The sequence below is a fragment of the Suricata suricatta genome, chromosome X (genome assembly GCF_006229205.1).
Source record: "Suricata suricatta isolate VVHF042 chromosome X, meerkat_22Aug2017_6uvM2_HiC, whole genome shotgun sequence".
Lineage (NCBI taxonomy): Eukaryota > Metazoa > Chordata > Mammalia > Carnivora > Herpestidae > Suricata > Suricata suricatta.
In genome coordinates, this window is record NC_043717.1 from 71599954 (window position 1) to 71621930 (window position 21977).

The 21977-nt window shown below is 37.5% G+C and overlaps 1 protein-coding gene across 2 annotated transcripts in view; it reads left to right on the forward strand.

Moving 5' to 3' along the window:
- The first annotated feature begins 5493 nt into the window (after positions 1–5493).
- The window catches only part of PWWP3B (PWWP domain containing 3B), a 24270-nt gene continuing 7786 nt past the window's right edge, over positions 5494–21977 (forward strand). For both annotated transcript variants that reach the window (XM_029929973.1, XM_029929972.1), the window contains exon 1: positions 5494–5544. The gene's annotated coding sequence lies outside the window, so the exon portion shown is untranslated. The remainder of the gene's footprint in view (positions 5545–21977) is intronic.

Sequence of the window (21977 nt, forward strand, 5' to 3'; positions counted from 1 at the left end):
ATAATAACATATAATACTTTAAATGATTGGAATATTAAGCAATGACCTTATCCCAAAACATTAAAACTTTAGGAATTGTATGTCTACTCAGGCAGTTTCAGGATTTACCTGTATAATATAATCTACGGTTTACCATTGTAGAAGTAAATTAGCATTTGAAATGAAAGGACTCAATTAGTCAAAAGACCTTTCGCCATTTAAATTCTGAAAAGTTTGTTAACATTGTAGAAAATTGTTAAGCATATCCTAAATAGAATTATAGATATTTATAAATCTTAAAACTTTACTTATTTATCCAAAATGGCAATAAAAAAAACTGAGCTCCTTTATTAACAATAAGTTTTAACTAAGCAATAAAAGACCTGATGAAGATGAAAGTCAAGGCTCTGGTTTTTTTGGCTGACGAAAGAGTAAGCCTTTGTTTACATTGTTTTATTAAGAGTAGATCAACAATCCAAGAAAACTTTGTCCTTTGGATAGAGAGAAAAGCAGGGTTTTAGCCTTATATCAGTGTATTTTTAGACTTTCATTTATCTTAACCTTGGTCTATCCTAAGCATATGTAAAATTTCCTTTCTAGAAATTTGCCTTTATGAACCCTTTATAACTTTCCTTTATTTCAAACTTTGTTTTAAAGCCATTTCCTTCTAAATAACCAGTCTTATTTATGACAACGTTACTTTCATCTATAACAAAATGTACCTTCATCTTTTATGTCTTTTTTATGTATTTCCCACCTTTTTACATATAGAGTTACTTTCCTATGTCCCATAGAATTTTTACAGATAAGACCAAAAACAATGACAATGACAACAGGACAAAATAGATATAGAGGTAGCCACAGAACAGGGTTACAGGTCTACTGAAGGACCTGATAAATTGACTTACCTCTGGAGGTTTAGACAAGTGACACACATAGATTATTGGAGCTGTTTTTAGGGAGGCAGGAAAGACAAAAGTGCCTCCCTGGCTCCCAAGACATAAATGTCCGTGGAAATGCAGTTTGTTCCTTGAAGATAGTATAGGAACCAGTTATGTGGATTACATCCAAGTTGGTGCAGAAACAGGAGGGGGAACTGTGGGCTTAAAAATAGCCCTAGAGTTGCCTCTGGTGGAATTTAGTGCTTCTTTTATAAGAGTCCATAAGGAAATGGCTTCAATCGGTGTCTTTTGGGACCCTGAGGGGCATAACATTGTTTGATCTCATTTCTTACCTTATTCCAAGTGTCTACATTAATAGTTCCCTCCCCTGGGACCATGACTATGTCCTTGAACCATCTCCATGCATTCTTTGAAGCAAGAGCAAGCAATATGCACCCTAGCAGTGCAAAACAAATGATGAAGGAGGAAGATAAAAGAAATGAATGTTCTACATTTGCCGTGGGAGTTCCCCATAATAGCTAATTTTGATATTCTGTTTCACAAAACGGGGAGTTCCCCATAATAACTACTTCTATGTTCCCTAATAGCTACATTCCAGAGGTCTCGCTTACTCCGAGCAACTTTTCCCTCTGTGTTTTTTTATTAACTATGTTCCAGATGTCTCACTTACTTCGAGTGACAGTTCCCTCTGGGTTACTTGGCTATTCCCAGAGGTGACATCCCCTCTGAGTTTTCCAGAGGTCTTGCTTACCCTGAGCAATGCTCCCCTCTGGTTCCTTGGTGAGGAATGAGAATATCTTCTGAGAAATGAAGATATCTTCTGTTCCCCACGTTGGGCCCCAGTTGTTGCTTCCTGCAACTCCTTCAGGCCAAGAAATGACACTTAAGACAGAGTCAAGGAATGACAAATAAGAAAGACACAATAAAGACACAGACACACAAGACGCTTGCGCAGAATCTGCTACCCAGTCAAACTGGGCTCTTTTATTCTCTCAGTAAATGTTTAGTCAGCAGTGAATGTCTTAACAGAACAAAAGATACAGATAGAGAAGGACAGAGCAGGAACAGCTTGCACGTGTGTGTGGGTATATCGGGTGCCGTGGTCTCCTGACGCACTTGGCTGATGACCAGGAAGGCTCTGTCCTGCCCATCTTTGTGGGACCTCATCAAGTCCCTTGTTCCCAGCATACTGAGAACAGAAGTCCGATAAGGGCAGTTCATGCACAAGGGCCCAACATCCTGTCGCTTTGTCTCTTAGTACTCACTTAGGTAATAAACTATTGTACCATTAAATGTGATTTAATATTTAGAAAACCTCGGTTAATATCAGAGATTCGTGTGACTCATATGTCTTTCGTAACTATGCTATCTAGTATAGGGAAATGAAAGCATAGTTGCCACAGATTTGATATTTTTCTCTCCAATGAACTGATACAGGTCTCAAACCCACAACTGTTTGCCTGCCTTCCTGTTTGAACCCTTCAAAGACGAAACTTTCATAATGCTTCCATGAAAAATTCTTAAAAGCTAGGCATTGGATTCTGCCAACAAAAGTCCATATCTCATCACCAAAGAGACCTTAATGTCCTTTATTCATATTGGTTAGCAGAATAATTTTGACCTAGCCTACTAGTGCTGTTATGTGCCTCTGGAAGAATGACGGCTTCTTCTTTCTTCAGAGTCCCCAGTGCAGACAGTTTTCTTTCTCTTGTTTGCTAATCACTGGAAGAGCTGTGTCATACTGCAGCTCTGTTTCTGTAACCTGAATAGTCAGAGGTGGCAGGAGGCAGGAACTGTGTTTACCCGTTCACTGGGGTAATGGACGGGGTTGTGAGGGACTCACCAACTTTACTTAGTTTTTTAAGGTTTTTTTTGTTTTTAAACTTGGCATAACATTATCTTAAGAGAATGAACCCTCTAAAGGATCCATCGGCAGTGTGTAGGTTTTTGCACTTCCTAGGAAATAACACCTTTAAGTTAAAAATCTAAATTTAAAACTTAATTTCTTGAATATTTTATAAACACAAAAGCTCAATAAAAGCAGATAGAAAAATGATTTTCTCATATTGAATTAAAATCTGCAAACAGAAAAAGCAAAAGGAGTTGCCAAATGTAAAATGAAGATAGAATAAACTGAGGCATTTTTCTACCTAACAAATGATTTCCAGCCTATGCCCAGCAATAGCTATACCTTAAGGGGGAGGCACTGCCAGTCTCTGCAACACAAAAGAGATATGGTCAGTGCAAAACCATAATGCAGAAAAATATTCTTAAATTTGTGTGGGAATACGGGTGTTTGTAAAAGATGGGGAGTTTATAGATAAGTATGGTAGCTACTTATCTGTTGGTTGTAGTTCACCAATGTGTTCACCAGAAGGGACATGAGATTAAGCAGTGCTCACTCTGGAGCTACATTTGCCAATTTCCTCACAATCTGAAGGTAAATGACATCATCCTTGGTTCTACCAAAGAGTCAGGATTCCAAGCCCAGGAGGCAGGGAATACTGGTGGAGAAAAAACAACACATCCTTTTGTTTGGGAGTCAGGCAGACTTTGGCTTTAATTTTGTTATACCCTCTTTCCAGTTTCATGACCTTGCACATGGGTAAGAGTGCCAATTTCCTCATTTTCTGGTCAACTGTCCATTGTATCATTTCCTTGCATCTTTGTGATTTAAATTAAGTAGAAAAACCTCATTTCTGTTCAGGTTTGCATATGTTTGATGATTGGGGAAAGTGACTATCTTCCACGCATTGCTTAGCTCTAATTTTTATTTTCAATGTTTGGGTTTTTGGAAACCCCACAAATAGCTCCTTTCTTTCTCCACTGAACAAATTCAGTAAATTAATATAAAACAAATAAAGTTGCACATGGGAGCCAAAATATCAGCTTTTGTACAATGAGGAAGATATGTTGCAGGGCATTGATTATTGTGAAAATCAAGGGGGACTCATAACACCACATTAAAAATTTTTTAATGTTTATTTTTGAAAGAAGATGCAGAGTATGAGCAGGGGAGGAACAGAGAGAGAGGGAGACACAGAATTTGAAGCAGGCTCCAGGCTCTGAGCTGTCAGCACAGAGCACAAAGCAGGGCTCAAACTTAGGAACTGCGAGATCATGACCTGAGCTGTAGTTGGATGCTTACCTGACTGAGCCACTCAAGTGTCCCTAACCACCCCATTTAAACAAATCTACAAAACAGCCCAGAAGCTTGCAACCATACAAAAAGGACAGAGATACCTGTAGTGTAATTACTTGAGCTTACTTACAGGAAGTAAATATTAGGAGCAGGGAAGAACTATTCCCTCAGAATATTGTGAATTACATGTTTATATCCTTTGTTCATTTTTTTTCATTTTGCTGTTTATTTCTTATTAATTTGGAAGGGCTACTTGAGAGATTTTTTATTTTTATTTTTTCTCTTTTTTGAATAGTTTATTGTCAAATTGGTTTCCAAATAACACCCAGTGCTCTTCCCCACAAGTGCCCTCCTCCAGTGCCACCACCTCCCTTCCCCCTCCCCCTCCCCTTCCCCCTCCGTTTGCTTTCAGTATTCTATAGTCTCTCAGGTTTTGTGTCCCTCTCTCTCCCCAACTCTCTTTCCCCCTTCCCCTCCCATGGCCCTCCATTAGGTTTCTCCTGTTCTCCTGTTAGACCTATGAGTGCAAACATATGGTATCTGTCCTTCTCCGCCTGACTTATTTCACTTAGCATGACACCCTTGAGGTCCATCCACTTTGCTACAAATGGCCAGATTTCATTCTTTCTCATTGCCATGTATTACCAATGGAATAGAATAGAGATTTTTTTTAAATTGAAAATGGTTTTATCAAATTTGTTCTTCTATTTCCAACTTTGTGTTTTTACCACAATTTTTAATTTTAGTATATTCAGAGATATATATCTTTTCTCTAAGGATTTTGGTAGATGTTTTACATTTAGAAATTATTGTACTTGAAAAAACTAGAAGATTTCTGAAGGATAAAGGAGACAACCCGAGTAAAAAGAGAGAAATACCATGTCCCAGAGCCAAAAAAATAAAATTGTAGAGATTTAATTCTTCACAAAATAATGTATTTATTCACTGCGATCACACACAAGAATCTAACAGCTCTTTTTAATAGACAGTCACAGGGGCGCCTGGGTGGCTCAGTTGGTTGAGCTTCCAGCTTCATCTCAGGTCATGATCCCCCAGTTCGTGGGTTTGAGCCCCGCGTCGGGCTCTGTGCTGACAGCTAGCTAAATTTAAAAACATAATAATAATGGACGGTCACCAGCTGGGTCTTAAAATCTTGTAGAGACAAGGTGCCAAAAAAAGGCAATAAAAATATTCAAGAGCTATTTTAATTGGGTCTTTATTTTATGATAAAGGGATTTGCTACCTCTTTTCAGGAAATCACCTTACCTCTGGTTTGAACGGGAGAGACACGTGTTGCCATTTCACTTTCAAGTCTTTTAAAAATGAACGTTTTTCCCCTTTAAGTGAATTTCAGTTAACTTGGCGATTCTCCTCCCTCTAATTGAGGGAAAGGCCCCCTTCTTTCCCCATCACAAGGAGGGGGCGGAGCATTCTCTGAGAAGCTTGGAACTGAGCTGTGCCTGGCCACTCTTGGGGGAGGGGCTGCGTTTCAGGAGGCTGCAGCTGACAAGAAGCTTCAAGGTAATGGCTGTCTTAAAGCTAGTTATTTTCTGGGAATTTCTTCGGGCTTTGGTGTTATGGTGAAAAAACAAACAAACAGACATTGTTGCCTGGGAGAGGTGGGAATGGACTACGATTTGGGGAAATTTGCTGTTTTTGTGACAAAATCAGTCCCATGAAAATTTAGTTTCTCTCGGTATTTTTTGAAGTCCCCAGTGTGGGAATGAACGATCAGATTACAGCTTCTAAATTAAGACTTCAGTGAGGCATGCTGTTCATGTTAATTTTTTACGTGGCATTCCATGTTTCTATTTTGTTACAGATTGTAATTATATTTTGATGTAAACATTCATTATTCTCATAAAAAGTGAGAAAAATGTAAACATAAAAAGTGATTGACACAAACACAAATAAATATGTACACGATTGAATGTGGAAGAGATTCAGATATGCTGTTGAGTGATAACACTTGTGAAAAATATATGCATTTTCATTAAATATATGCATTATTTCATTAAAGAGAGAACTAGACTCCCATGCTAACAGTCAGCATCTCTGAAGTGTTCAGATTACTGGGAATTTCAAAATATATTTTTATTTGGTTTCAGCATCTTTAGAATTGTTTTATTCCATGATTATTTTTATACTTAGAAGAGCAACATAAAGCTGAAACAGTGTATGGTTTCAGACACATCAACATTCACAGACACAACAAAAGACATGCAAACATACCCCCTCCCTGTCTTCTGCAGATAGCGGAAATTTTCCTGGACCTGATCAAGTGCGTAGCTTGTTTGCTGTGTTGGCTACCGCCCTGCATGTGTCCTCCTTGCAACTCATTCTTTCAGACCACAGATATAGCTGTGATCATCTAGAATCATTTTTCTGTATCTTTTAAGTTTATTAGTGGGACAGGGAATTTGGTTTATTTTTATTAGCAGTTTAAAAAATATGATGTGGCATGGTGCATCCATACAGTTGAATGTTATATAACTGAAAAATGGACGTATGAACATGTAGTGATTTGAAAAATGTCTGAGAAGTAGTATTAAGTGAAAATTGGAAAGTACAGAATCGCAAGTACTATATGATGTCATTTAAAGATAAAGGACTGCTTTAATACAACATGTATAACAAAATCCCCCAAAATAAGGCTACCTGCTGCTAATGGGATTGTGTGGTTGGAGACATAGGACAGTCTTTACTATCTCTATGTAAAATAATCTTTAACACATATTTAGTCATTTTTAACAGTAGCCAGAAAAATGTTTGAGGTAAAATCTTATAAATTAAGGGGAAATTACATTTGAAGTGATTCATTAAAAAATCATGTTGAAAATACTTATTGATATGGGAAAACTTTCAAACCATGCACTTCAGCCTGGGAAAAAAGCTGGTAGGAAACCATATGCATTCACGTATATTTTTAAATAAGGATTATGGAAAATATTCAGGAAACAATAATATTATTTTTCTAGAATTATACTTTTTTATAAATCACATCTTTTCAGTTTTCATTAAGTATGTAGTTTATTAGACATTTGGAAGTAGATATTAGTATTCTGTTTTTCACATAATGCACAACAAAACTCTAAATTTAAGCATGTTATATTCTAGAAGCCTGAGAAAACTGCTGGCTTGGCAGCATGTTAGTTCCCATCCTTCCAATAAAAGGATCTAGCAGTAATACAGTGCAGTTCTGGTATTGGTCACAAGATGGCGCTTGGAAGATTTTTCCAAATTTTCTCCAGGCAACTATTTTTATGAACTGTGCAAACAAAGCCATGAAACGTATTTTGTATTAGCAGACTATGAGATAGCATGTATAATATGATTATAGGTATGTTAAAAAAAACCTCTAGGTGTCTAGAAGAAAAGACTCCACATGAAGACTGATGTGAGAACTCAACCAGAAAGCATTCTTTTTAAAAGTTACTGCATAAAATTTGGCCTATAGAAGACACAAGGCAATTGTTATTTCCATACTCTTCTGTCCTCACCTCACCTTTTCCTCATAAAGATGATATCAGCATGAACCAAATAACAACTGAAATGTACAGAAAGCATTTCAAATAAGAACAAAGGAATATAAGCATGGCATCTATATCATAGATGAGATTTTGCCTAATTCCTGTGTTTCAGAATGATACATACACCTGCTAAAGTTTTGGTAGGGAAGTTTCTTTACACCTTTTCCATTTATTAAGTTTGAAATTTTTTTAATTTTTAATTTTTTTTTGAGAGAGAGGGAGACAGAGGATCCAAAGCTGGCTTCGTGCTGACAGCAGAGAGCCTCATGTGGGGCTCGAACTCACAAACCATGAGATCATGACATGGGCCGAAGTCGGACGCTTAACAGACTGAGCCATCCAGGCACCCCTTAAATTTTTGTGATGTTTATCTTTGAGAGAGAGAGACATGGAACGTTGAGTTGAGAATATGCAGCACACTTTATTTTTATTCTGGCTCAGTAGCCATAGCATTTTAAATTAAAAGTCAGAGATTCTAGTGTTAGGGAAGAATTAAATATGTTAAACTCTTATAAAGATATTATACAAATGGAAGTGTACTTATGGAAGACATGCAGGTCTCTGCCAACTGCCTGACTCTCAAGAAATCCTTGAAAACTGCCCTATTCAATAGGTAGCTATGGCAGCCTCTCAAAATATCTAACTCCTAAGTTCATCTTCTTGATGAGGTCATTGTGCTGTTGTCTGAGTCCAGGAGACAGAAACTCCAGTATCTGAGTCTGACTGCCTTTGATGTATAGGGCAGCACTGGCAACTTTAAGAATTTAAAATTACTCTAGAATTAACCTCAAGAGGCCCCAAAGTATCATGGGATGTTCATTATTAGTAAGTTTTCTTCTAATGTTCCTCCACTTCATGTGGGCTTACATTCAGGCAGTGAACATGAATAAGACTTTAACTTTGTTTATAGCCAGTGTCAGGTATTTGTGCATATGCTTAAGCAGTCTTTCAGTATTTTGTATATCTGCAAATTCCTTTAGTATCTGCAATTAAGTTCCTGCAAATCCTTGCTTTACCAGTGTGCATGGCCCCCTCATGGTTTTTACGAGTGTTCTAACTGAACTGTTTCCACTCTTTTCTATGAATCTTATACATTAAAAACATTGCTATTTGTTTATTCTATAAGCATTCTTTCTCTCCTATGTTATTTGGCTTCTGTTTTCTCACTAGGGGCATACTTCTTAACCAGATCTCTGACTCCAGATTGTAGCACTTTGGCTTCTACTGCTTCCTTTCCTTCCATTCACATAGCTGAATAGTTATGTGAGAACTTCAGTGTAGATAAAGGTTCTGCCAATGAGGATAAGTTTACAAACTGTAAGGTGCTGATATCATCTGGATTCTTGACATTTGTCGTGTGTTAACTAATGTCTAATGAAAATCAAACTCCTGTATGTATCCCCATTACATGGGTTTTACCCATCTGACAGTAAAATCCAATATTCTTATATAGGTCATATTCTGATTTTGAATGCTTTTTTAAGGCTAAGGTTTATTGACATGTCATTTACATAGACTTAAATTCACTCTTTAAGGTGTATACTTTGGCAAGTTTTAACAAAAGTCTGTAGTCATGTAATGACAAATAAAATCAGGCTGTAGATTATTACTATAATTCCAAAATGTTCCCTCTTGCCCCATTACAGTCAATACTCACTCTTTTTTTTTAATTTTTAAAATAGTTTATTTTCAAATTGGTTTCCATAATACACCGAGTGCTTCTCCCCCACAAGTGCCCCCCAACATGACCATCACCCCCTTCCCTTCCTCCCCCTCCCCCTTCAGGCCACAGTTCGTTTTCAGTATTCGGTAGTCTCTCATGATTTGTGTCCCTCACTCTCCCCAGCTCTCTTTCCCCCTTCCTCTCTCTATGGTACTCTGTTAGGTTTGTCCTGTTAGACCTATGAGTGCAAACATATGGTATCTGTCCTTCTCTGCCTGACTTATTTCGCTCAGCATGACACCCTCGAGGTCCATCCACTTTCCTACAAATGGGCAGATTTCATTCTTTCTCATTGCCATGTAATACTCCATCACTGCTAGGGATTTACCCAAAGGATACAGAAGTCAATACTCACTCTTAACCCTAATTCCTGTTGACCACTGATCTAATTTCTGTCCGTATAGTTTTTTTATTTTCAAAAATAATCTTATAAATGGAGTCATATAATGCATAGTTTTAAAAATCTGGCTTCTTCCACTTAGCATGGTGTTTCTGATATTTACCCATATTGATGTATGTATCAGTAGTTTGTTATCATAGCCTGGAAGTGTTCTAGTATCTACAATTTGTGTATCTACTCACCAGTAGATTTATAATTTTTGGTGATAATGATTAAAGTTGTTATAAACATTCCAGAACAGATCTCTGTTTGTACATAAGTTTTTATTTCTCTTGGATACATACCTAGGAGTGGGATTCATGGGTTATATAGTAAATGTGTGTCTAACATATTACAAACTGCTGTGATTTTTTAAATTAGCTGTAATATCCTGTATTTTCACCAGCAGTGTATGAGTGCCAGTTGCTCTGCATCATTGACAGCAGTTGATACTCTCAGGATTTTTCTCTCCTAATATCAGCCATTCTTATAAAGGTGTTCATGATGTCCTATTGTGATTTTACTTGCATATTCTTAATTATTAATAGTGGTTGGCATCTTTCAGTGTATTTGCTTGATATTCATATATCTTCCGTGATGATAGTCTTATTTAAATTGTCCATTTTTAATTGGGTTGTTAATCTTATTGTTAAATTATAAGAGTTTCTTCCATATTCTTACTAAAAGATATGTGTTGCAAATATATCCTCTTGTGGGTTTTCATCTTACTTTTCTAAAAATGGCATTTTCAAGTCTAATTTATCAATTTTTTATGGTTCATGCTTTTTGTGTCCTAATAAATCTTTGTTTAAATGAAAGCCTCAAAGGTTTTCTCCTTTGCTTTCTGCTAGAAGTTTTATAGTTTTTGCTTCTACATTTTGGTCAGTAATTCATTTTGAGTTAATTTTTTGTGTATCGTCTTAGGTAAGGGGTCAAGATGAATATGTTTGGATATGATGTCCAATTTTTCCAGCACTCTTTGTTGAAAAGACCATCATTTCTCCATTTAATTACCATTGTCAAAAATCTGTTGACCATATTTGCTAGTCTATTTGTATTCTATTTATCTATATGTCTATTTAATGCTAATAGTACACTATAATAATAATTAATAACTAATTAATAATATACTTCACTGCTGTCATCCTAAATCAGATAGCATGAGTCTGCCAATTATGAATTTCCTTCCCCAAAATGGTCTGCCTGTTCTACTTCCTTTGTTTTTTTATATACATTATAGGGATAACTTTTCAATTTCAACAAAAAGACTGCTGGGATTTGGTTGAGATTACAATGATTCTATTGATAGGTTTGGGGAGAAGTTACATTCTAAAAATAGTTAGTCGGTCAGTGAACATGACATATATCCTCATTTATCTAAGTTGTTTGTAATATCTTTTATCAGTGTTTTGAAGTGTTCAGCATACAAATTGTGCACATATTTGTTAGATTTGTTCTTCTTAGTATTTCTTGATTTTTGATGATATTATAAATGGTACTTTTTAAAACTTAAACTTACAACATTTACTCTATGGAAATATATTATTTTATCTTGCCCTTATAGCTGATGAAATTGACAAAGTTACTTATTATGTCTAATAGCATTTTTTTGCAATTATTGGGATTTTATTTATTTTTATTTTTATTTATTTTTATTAATTAAATAGTTTATTACCAAATTGGTTTCCATATAACACCCAGTGCTCTTCCCCACAAGTGCCCCGCTCCATTACCATCACCCCCCTACCCTTTCCCCCTCGCTCTTCAGCCCTCAGTTTGTTTTCAGTATTCCAGAGTCTTTCATGATTTGGCTCACTCCCTCTCTCTAACTTTTCCCCACCCCCTTTCCCCTTCCCATGGTCCCCTGTTAGGTTTCTCCTGTTAGACCTATGAGTGCAAACATATGGTATCTGTCCTTCTCTGCCTGACTTATTTCGCTTAGCATGACACCCTCAAGGTCCATCCACTTTCCTACAAATGGCCAGATTTCATTCTTTCTCATTGCCATGGAATACTCCATTGTATACATAAAGCACATCTTCCTGATCCATTCATCAGTTGATGGACATTTAAGCTCTTTCCATGATTTGTCTATTGTTGACAGTGCTGCTATGAACATTGGAGTACATGTGCACCTATGCATCAGCAGTTCTGTATCCTTTGGGTAGAACCTCAGCAGTTCTATTGTTGGGTCATAGGGGAGTTCTATTGATAGTTTTTTGAGGAACCTCCACACTGTTTCCCAGAGCAACTGTACAAGTTTACATTCCCACCAACAGTGCAGGTAGGTGCCCATTTCTCTACATCCTTGCCAGCATCTATAGTCTTTTGATTTGTTATTTTAGCCACTCTAACTGGCATGAGGTGGTATCTCAGTGTGGTTTTGATTTGTAGTTCCCTGACAATGAGTGATGCTGAGCATCATTTCATGTGCCTGTTGGTCATCTGGATGTCCTCCCTGGAGAAGTGTCTATTCATGTCTTCTGCCCATTTCTTCACTGGATTAATGGTTTCTTGGGTGTGGAGTTTGGTGAGTTCCTTGTAGATTTTGGATACTAGCCCTTTATCTGATATGCCATTTGCAACTATATTTTCCTGTTCTGTCAGTTGCTTATTAGTTTTTTGTTTGTTTCCTTTGCTATATATAAGCTCTTTATCTTGATGAGGTCCCAATAGGTCTTTTTGTTCTTGAATCCCTTGCCTTTGGGGCTGTGTCAAGTAGGAAATTGCTGTGGTTGAGGTCAAAGAGGTTGTTTCCTGCTTCTCCTCTAGGGTTTTGATGGTTTCCTGTCTCACATTCAGGTCCTTCAGCCATTTTGAGTTTATTTTTGTGTATGCTGTAAGAAAGTGGTTTAGTTTCTCTTCTGCATGTTGCTGTCCAGCTCTCCCAGCACCACCTGTTAAAGAGGTTGTCTTTTTTTCCATTGGATACTCTTCCCCGCTTTGTCAAAGATTAATTGGCCATACATTTGTGAGCCCAGTTCTGGGCTTTCTATTCTATTCTATTGGTCTATGTGTCTGTTTTTGTGCCAGTACCATACTGTCTAGATGATGACAGCTTTTCAGTAGAGGCTAAATTCTGGGATTGTGATGCCTCCCATTTTGGTTTTCTTCTTAAATATTACTTTGGCTATTCGGTGTTTTTTGTGGTTCCATATGAATTCTAGGATAGTTTGTTCTAGCTTTGAGAAGAATGCTGGTGTAATTTTGATGGGAATTGCATTGAATGTGTAGATTGCATTGAATGTGTAGATTGCTTTAGGTAATAATGACATTTTCACAATGTTTATTCTTCTGATCCATGAGCAAGGGATGTTTTTTCATTTCTTTGTGTCTTCTTCAATTTCTTTCATAAGCTGTCTATTCTTTTCATCATACAGGTCTTTTCATCTTTGGTTAGTTTTATTCTTAGGTATTTTATGGTTTTTCATGCAATTGTGAATGGGATCAGTTTCCTGATTTCTCTTTCTCTTGTTTCATTATTGGTGTATAAAAATGCAACCAATTTCTGTACATTGATTTTGCACCCTGAAACTCTACTGAATTCATTTATCAGTACTAGAAGGCTTCTGGTGGAATCTGTTGGGTTTTCTATGTAGAGTACCATGTCATCTGCGAAAAGTGAAAGTTTGACTTCTTCTTTGCCAATACAGATGCCTTTTATTTCCTTTTGTTGTCTGATTGCTGATGTTAGGACTTCCAGCACTATGTTAAACAACAGTGGTGATAGTGGATATCCTGTCGTGTCCCTGATTTCAGGGGGAAAGCTCTCAGTTTCTCCCCATTGAGGATAACATTGGCTGTGAGCTTTTCATAAATGGGTTTTATAATGTTTAAGTAAGTTCCTTCTATCCCAACTTTCTCGAGGGTTTTTATTAAGAAGGGCTGTTGTATTTTGTCAAATGCTTTTTCTGCATCTATTGACAGGATCATATGGTTTTTATTGTTTCTTTTGTTAATGTGATGTATCACAGTGATGGATTTGCAAATATTGAACCAGCCCTGTAACTCAGGAATGAATCCTAGGTGATCATGATGGATAATTATTTTTTGTACTGTTGAATTCGATTTGTTAGTATGTTGTTGAGTATTGCTCTATTAAAGGAGGCTCTCTGTCCAGGGCCTGTGGTTTCAGGAGATGTCCTTTTACTGGTGTCTCTTAGTTTCTCTTGTTATGCCTCTGATTAATTTATTTCCCTACTCAGTGATGTTTGGGACTCTCTACCATGTGTGCTTTGCTTGTTTCCTGGGGTAGCTATGGAAAGGAAAGCAGACAGACAGACATACAAGGAACAAAAGCACATAAATGCACAGAGAGATCAAGTAAGCAAGCAGACCAAAAGGGGAAAGAAAAAAAAGAACAGAAAAGAAAAGAGAGGACAGGAAAGGAAAAAAAGAAGGCTGGGGGACAGAAACAGCCAAAGATAAAGGACAATCTGAATGCATAAAACCTGGGGAGGGGAGACATAAGAATGAGATTAGGGAAAATATATCTGGATGGTAAGAGTCGATATAATCACCGCAGTGTATAAAAGTTGGTCTTTCCCAGACTCCTGGAGGGAAAGAGAGAAAAGAAGGAAAAAGGAATATAGAAAAAAGAAAACAAGGGGGGGAAATTAAAAAATAATAAGAAAAAAATTAAAAAAATAAAAATAATAAGACAAAAAACAGCTCTCCAGCACGGATGGGCGTGGTTTGATGTAGGTAGGTCAGGTCTCAGGGGCTGCTCTCTGAGGTCCCGCCTTAGTGGTTGTGGGAAGAAGAATGGCATACCCCTAACCCCCCTCAGACCATGCGTTGCCAGCCACTCTCTTGAGTCTGACTTCCCTGTGCCACAGATGGGTCAGATTGCTTTGAGTTTCTAAGTTCCACCAGGTTTCTAAATCCTAGTCCACGTACTTTAATGCTGCCACATTAAAATGATCACCAGCAGATGGGTGGCCTTTCTGGCTGGTATTTAGTAGGGAGACTGGAGAGCCAGCTTATCCCTGGCTCTACCTGAAGTTGGCGAGCTGCAGAGCCCAAGGGAGAATAAGCCCACTGAGGGTTGGATTTCTCTCCCCACGCCCAGCAGCTACACTTGAGGTGTTTGTGTCTCTGAACGTTTTCAGTCTCTCCTTCTCTTTCCCCCTGCTCTCCACCTTGCTACATGGCCGTCCTGTGTGCGCAGCCATGCACAGTTGTCCAGCGCACCACCCTGCACGGCAGGTTCAGGCGTAGCCCTCCCTTCCTGTGCCGCCTCCACTGCTCTCTGTGGGTCCGGTGCCAAGTTTCTGGAAGCTCTCTCTCCCAGTTCTGCTTTGGCGGAGACTCCCCTCAGAGTCTCCGGTCCCCATTCACACTCACTCGGACATCCATGAGGCTGTTATCAATAAGGAGTCTGTGTACGCACCTCCGTTCTTGGAGATCAGAATATTATGGCTTTTAAATCTTCTCATTTTGATAGCTGCAGTCATGTGGACATTACAGAGCTCCCTACTTCTCCACCATCTTGCCAATCCTCCTATTTTTTTTATTAATTAAGTATTTTATTAACAAGTTGGTTTCCATAAAACACCCAGTGCTCTTCCTCACAAGTGCCCCTCTCCATGACCATCGCCCCCCTCCCTCTTCAGCCCTCAGTTTGTTTTCAGTATTCCAGAGTCTCTCATGATTTGCCTCACTCCCTCTCCCTATCTTTTCCACCCCCCGTTTCCCCTTCCCATGGTCCCCTGTTAGGTTTCTCCTGTTATACCCATGAGTGCAAACATATGGTATCTCTCCTTCTCTACCTGACTTATTTCACTTAGCATGACACCCTCAAGGTCCATCCACTTTGCTACAAATGGCCAGATCTCATTCTTTCTCATTGCCATGTAGTACTCCATTGTATATATATACCACATCTTCTTGAACCACTCCTCAGGTGATGGACATTTAGGCTCTTTCCATGATTTGGCTATTGTAGAAAATGCTGCTATGAACATTGGGTATATGTGCCCCTATGCATCAGCACCTCTGTATCCCTTGGGTAAATCCCCAGCAGTGCTACTGCTGGATCATAGGGGAGTTCTATTGATAGTTTTTTGAGGAATCTCCACACTGTTTTGCAGAGCGGCTGTGCTAGTTTACATTCCCAACAACAGTGCAAGTGGGTGCCCGTTTCTCCACATCCTTGCCAGCATCTATAGTCTTTTGATTTGTTCATTTTAGCCACTTCAACATTGGGATTTTCTACATGGATCATCACATTTGTAGATAAAGACAGTCTTGTGTCTTCCTTTCAGTATGTATGCTTTTAATTTACTTTTCAGGTATTACTGTATTGGCTAGTATTTCCAGTATAATGTTGGATAGCAGTGGTGAGAGCAGACATCCTTGCTTTGCTCCTGATTTTCGGGGAAGAACATTATGTGTGTCACCATTAAGTATGATGTTAACTTTAGAATAACTTTAATAGATCCCCTTGATCAGAATGAGAAAGATCCATTTAATTTCTCATTTTCTGAGTGTTTTCATTATGAATGTGTGTAGAATTATGTCAAATGTTTTTCTGCATCAATTGAGATGATCTTTTTCCCCCCTTTAGTCTGTTGATCTGGCAAATTACATTGATCTGCAAATGTGTAACTATCTTTATATTTTCAGGATAAACTCCATTTTGTCATGATATATGTTCTTTTTACTAATTTATTGACCTTTTTCTATGTCATTTTAATGTCATTCTATATCATTTTTTAAATCATTTCTGTATCTACATCATTGAGCCCATGAATTTGTTTATAAGAGACATTGATCTGTTGTTTACTTGTTATACTTTTTTAGGTTTGGTATTAGGTTAATGCTGCTTTCAAAATATGTCAGCAACTTTATCCATATTTGTTCACTTTATTATCATCTAGCTTGCACAGAGTGCATTGTTTTTCCTAGAGTGGAGACTGGTGTGCCACAGGATTTTTCTTAATCATCTTCACACCCCCGCTTCCATCTTATATCTTCAGTAGTCTCTTCACATCTGGACTACTAGAAGGGGGTTCTCTCTGCATAGTCTTGCCTTTTTCATAGCAGTAGGTTTGTGTTGTTACTAGGTGCTAGCCTCTTGGTGAGTCAGAGAGCGCTCTTTGTTGTCCTGTCAAGCCTCAACCTTAGGCAGGCCCTATGCAATTGGACCTTGAAGTTGTGCTTTCTCAGCATTCTGTCCTCTCAGCATGGTAATTTGTTCCTGGGGTTGGTCTTTGGTGAGAGATATATTCTTGCCTCTTCCTCATCAGTAGCTGACCATTGCTTTTTATTCATGTAAGATCCTAGGCCCAAGGGTTTCCTGCTCTGCCTCAAGGGCAGAGTTTTTGTTTTGTTTTGTTTTGTTTACTCCTACTCTCTAAGGCATTCCCACCACCAGGAGCAGTGGATCTCTGCTCTTGTCCTGGGGATGGGAAGCTTTCCTGTCTCCCCCTCCCTAGGCAGATGAATTTTGCTTCTACCTCTCCCCCAAAAGCAATGGATTTTTACCTGTACCCAGGAGGAGAATATTTGCTGCTTCTCCTCTAGGGGCTTAAAGCTTTTGCTTCTCAAAATAGAAGGGTTAGGATAAGTGTGTGGGGCTGTGGGGCTGTCAGCCAGCAATCAATTACTCCCTCTTACTACCTCAGCCACTGACATGGGCTCTTTTTAGTCTCCTGCTTTGTCCCCAGTTGTGTATGTGTGCTTCTGGTTTAGGGTTGCATAAAAGAACCTGGCAGTGAGTGTATAAGTGGTTGGGATGTCAGATATTTCAAACTACACTAGCCTATTAAGAATGTAAAAAGTCATTAAAATTTAAGTTGACTTCTTTTTACCTGCTTGCATGACAGCCACCTCTGTCTTCATGCTTTGCCAAAAGTGAAACAGTACATATATCCCTCTTTAATAGGACTGGTCACACTTTGTAAGTTCTCTGATGGGCTAAAGGAATGTTATAGTTTTGTAGATTATTTACACTTTTATCATTGTTTACTTATGGGTGATGTTCTCTAATGGCTTTTTATATCCAAAGTAGAAGCAGAATTGGCACTTTCTAATAATGTATGTATGGGTTTTTTTGTGTGTTTTTGCTATTAAATATGTTTTAGGAAGAAGCAGATTTTTTCTAAAGCATATTTATAAAGAGTTGACTTTATATAATAATTATTAAATTTTTCTACTCATTTTTAAAATTTTATTATACATTAAAATAATATTTTATAGTATCTTATATACTACAAGACTTTTTTATATATACTTCTTTGGCTTTTACACATGTATAGATTCATATAATCACTACCACAGAATACTGAAGAGTTCCATCACTCACACAACTTTCTGTGCTATCCTTGCATAAGCACACCCTCTTGCTAGCTGTAATCCCTGGCAGCCAATGATCATGCCACCATCATTAATACATTTCTGTTTTTGAAAATGTCATGCCAATGAAATCATCCAGTATTGTGGCAGACACAGCCTAAGTGGCCCAACTCCTTCTATAATTCCCTCCTCTTGAGAAGTGTAGACAGAACCTGTGACTTGTTTCTAATCAATAGAATTTGGCAAAAATGATGGGATGTCACTCACTCCCATAATTATATTAGGTTATGTGTAAGACAACTTTATGTTAAATTACATGCAGAACCAGTTACAGAATTTTAAGTTCCATTGACTCCCAATACATAATTATTTCAAATTCATTAATTAATTCACCTGTTCATCCAGGCACATTTATAAAGAATTTTCCATTTGTAATGGGGTAAGTGTATCTTAATGATTAAGAGCATGGGCTCTACAGTTAATGTACCTGGATTAAAATTCCATGCTCTCTAGATATCCTTGTAAACATTCATTAACCTCTCTAAAGCCTTATCTACAAAATATTCACCTAACAAGATTTTGTGAGAATTAAGATAGATGGTATATACAGAGCACCTGCCACATGGTAAGAAATATTTAGCTTCTCTAATTTTTGTCATTATTGTTTAATACTTATTTATTTATTTTTGAGAAAGAGAGAGATAGTGAGAGGTAGGCGCAGAGAGAGCAGAGGAGAGAACGCAAAGCAGGCTCCGTACAGTGCAGAGCCCAGTGCAGCTCTCAGTCTCACGAATGGTGAAACTGCGTGAAAATCAAGAGTCAGATGCTTAACCAACTGAGACACCAAGAGCCCCAATTTTTGTCATTAGTATGAGTAATACCACTGTTATTATGCAGAATGAGTTAGTTATTGGACTCTCCATGAAATAACCATCTGATTATTAAATGAGATAATATGTTGAGTGCTGAGAACAGGTATTAGATATTACTATATTCATAATTATTATATCTCTTCATAGTAATAGTAATAATAGTAATCATAGCTTTTTTATTATTGGTTATCATTCCTCTCCCTGCCACTATTATAGAACAATAAAATATAAAATATTATCCAAGGAATTAATCTTTTCCTTTTCATTTTATTTGGAAAATGGTAAGGTAATATAGCATTCCTTGATTTATGTGCAATATAGAAAATAGACGAATGAAAGAAAGTATAGTTTTGATGTAATAGCCATACTTTATTTACATTTGTTTTTTTCAAACATGTAGAAGAAAGAATAAGAAATACTTCAGTTATAAAATATATAATGGAATCTCTTTATTTACATAAAGACATTTACATTGGTCTGATAATCCACTTTACATTAAATAGTAATACTTTGAAAGCTTTGAAAATATTAATTCTGTAATAAAAAACATTATTTTTGTTAGTGATTGCAAGATCAACTGTTTTGTTCTGCTACTAGAAAGACAGACTGGAAAGCACAGTGACTTACATAAGATAGAAGTTCATTGTGTCACTAAGTTAAAGTAATAGGAATGAGCTGGCCCCATTATTCAGGGGTTCAGGATCTTCCATCCCTATTGAGTTGCATCTTTTTTTCTAAGTCACTTGGCCTAGAATTGCTGTATGAATTCTATCATGATCAAATTCTAGGGGGGAAAGGAAGAGAAAGAAGGAACGTGAAAAAAGCGCAAGTTGCTGTTTACCTCCTCTGGAGGTACCTTCTCTGGAATCTTTACAAGTATTTCTGCTTACATTCTTTGGCTAGAAATTCCATCATATTATCATGGCTTGTACAGCAAGGGAGTCTGGTAAAAGTCATATTTTAAGAGTTTATACTGTATCCTGAATGCAACTGGAGATCTACTAATGAGGACGAATGTAAACAGTGGACTTGGGGTGAGCAACTAGAAGTTTCTGTCACAGTTATTATAACTATGATACATGGTTGTAAAAAAAAAAGCATTAAATAAAGGAAGTCTATAAAATACTGAAAGGAATAACTTTCAAAACTTTCAAAACTTTGGCAGAGAGAATGCTACGGAGCTCACCAAATTCCATTTCATTTTCCTCCTGGGTCACAGGGAGACTGTTCTCCCCAGGCTCTATGGCAGTTCTTGCTAATTGACTGTAATCAGCAGTGATGTTTGCGAGACCTGTCCCTAAAACTTGCCACAGGATTCTCCAGCCTCCCTCTTTATAAGATTACTAGTCATATACAAAAACTGCATTTGAGGACTGCAAGGCTAAAAAAGATGGTGCAGCCATAGGATGGAAAGAAGTTTGAGTCTGTTAATGACTGCTTGGAATAGAGCTCCCTCCCCATTCTAGCTATTTGATGACCTACATTGTATTTTGACATTAGGAAAATAAACTTCTGTGGCTGAGCCCCTAAGACTTAGGAGCTGTTTGCATACAGAGCTTTATAAACTCTAGTTTTTAGAACCACCAATAATATACCAGTCTAAAGATGATCATTATTAATTTATTGGTACTTATTGTTTCAATATTAATCCTTATATAAAGGTAGATTTTTATAATATATATGTTATATACTACATGATATAGAGACCAAATAAAACATGTCAACTTTAAATATCTTCATTCCCAAAATTATCACTAATGATATTGAAAATTGCTTTTCTAAGTTAAATCAGGAAATTTAAATTTAAATATAACACAGGAAAATTTTAATGAACAAAATTTACAAATTACATTTCAAGGACACCTGGGTGGCTCAGTTGCTTAATCTGGCAACTTTGACTCAGGTCATGATCTCACAGCTTGTGAGTTCTAGCCCTGCATCAGGCTCTGTGCTGACAGCTCAGAGCCTGGAGCCTGCTTCTGAGTCTTCTGTGTGTCCCTCTCTCTCTCTGCCCCCTCCCATTTGTCCATTTGTAACCCCCCTCTCTTTGTCTCTCTCTCTCAAAAATAAATAAACATTAAAAATTTTTAAAAACAAAATACATTTCAGACATGCAAATAAAGACATGTAAATTTTTATAAACTAACTATCCCCATGTTGAATTGCCTGAGTGAAAAATACCAACAAAATAAAAGAAGAAGGAATTTCCAATTATTCATGAAGGTATGTGAAATACTTTCATGCCAAACCAGTGGTGTTCAGCCTTTAGTCAGAAATATCCATGTTTGGGAAGAATTCTCTGAAACTTTCCTAAAAATTTTAAAGAAAAACTGAATAAAAGGAAACAGAACAAATTATAAAGCCATCTCTCTAAAATAATGTACAGGTTTAGTGCATTCCCAGTCAAGAGCCTTAATGAGCTATTTTAATGGAGGTTTATCAGCTGGGCTGTAAAATTTACCTGCAAAGGGAAGGTACCAAAAAAGGCAAGGAAAAAAATATGTTAGGTGTATTTTAAACTAGATTTTTAATCCAGTGAAGAAATGGGCAGAAGACCTGAACAGCTACTTCTCCAAAGAGGACGTCCAGATGGCCAACAGACACATGAAACGGTGCTCAGCGTCACTTATCATCAGGGAAATACAAATCAAAACCACACTGAGATACCACTTCCCACCAGTTAGAGTGGTTAAAATGAACAAATCAAGAGACTATAGATGCTGGCGAGGATGTGGAGAAACGGGCACCCTCCTACACTGCTGGTGGGAATGTAAACTTGTTCAGCCTCTCTGGAAAACAGTGTGGAGGTTCCTCAAAAAAATATCCGTAGAACTCCCTTATGAACCAGCAATAGCACTGCTAGGGATTTACCCAAGGGATACAGAAGTGCTGATGCATAGGGGCACATATACCCAATGTTCATAGCAGCACTGTCAACAATAGCCAAATCATGGAAAGAGCCTAAATGTCCATCATCTGATGAATGGATCAAGAAGAAGTGGTATATATATACAATGGAGTATTCCATGGCAATGAGAAAGAATGAAATCTGGCCATTTGTAGCAAAGTGGATGGACCTCGAGGGTGTCGTGCTAAGCGAAATAAGTCAGGCAGAGAAGGACAGATACCATATGTTTGCACTCATAGGTCTA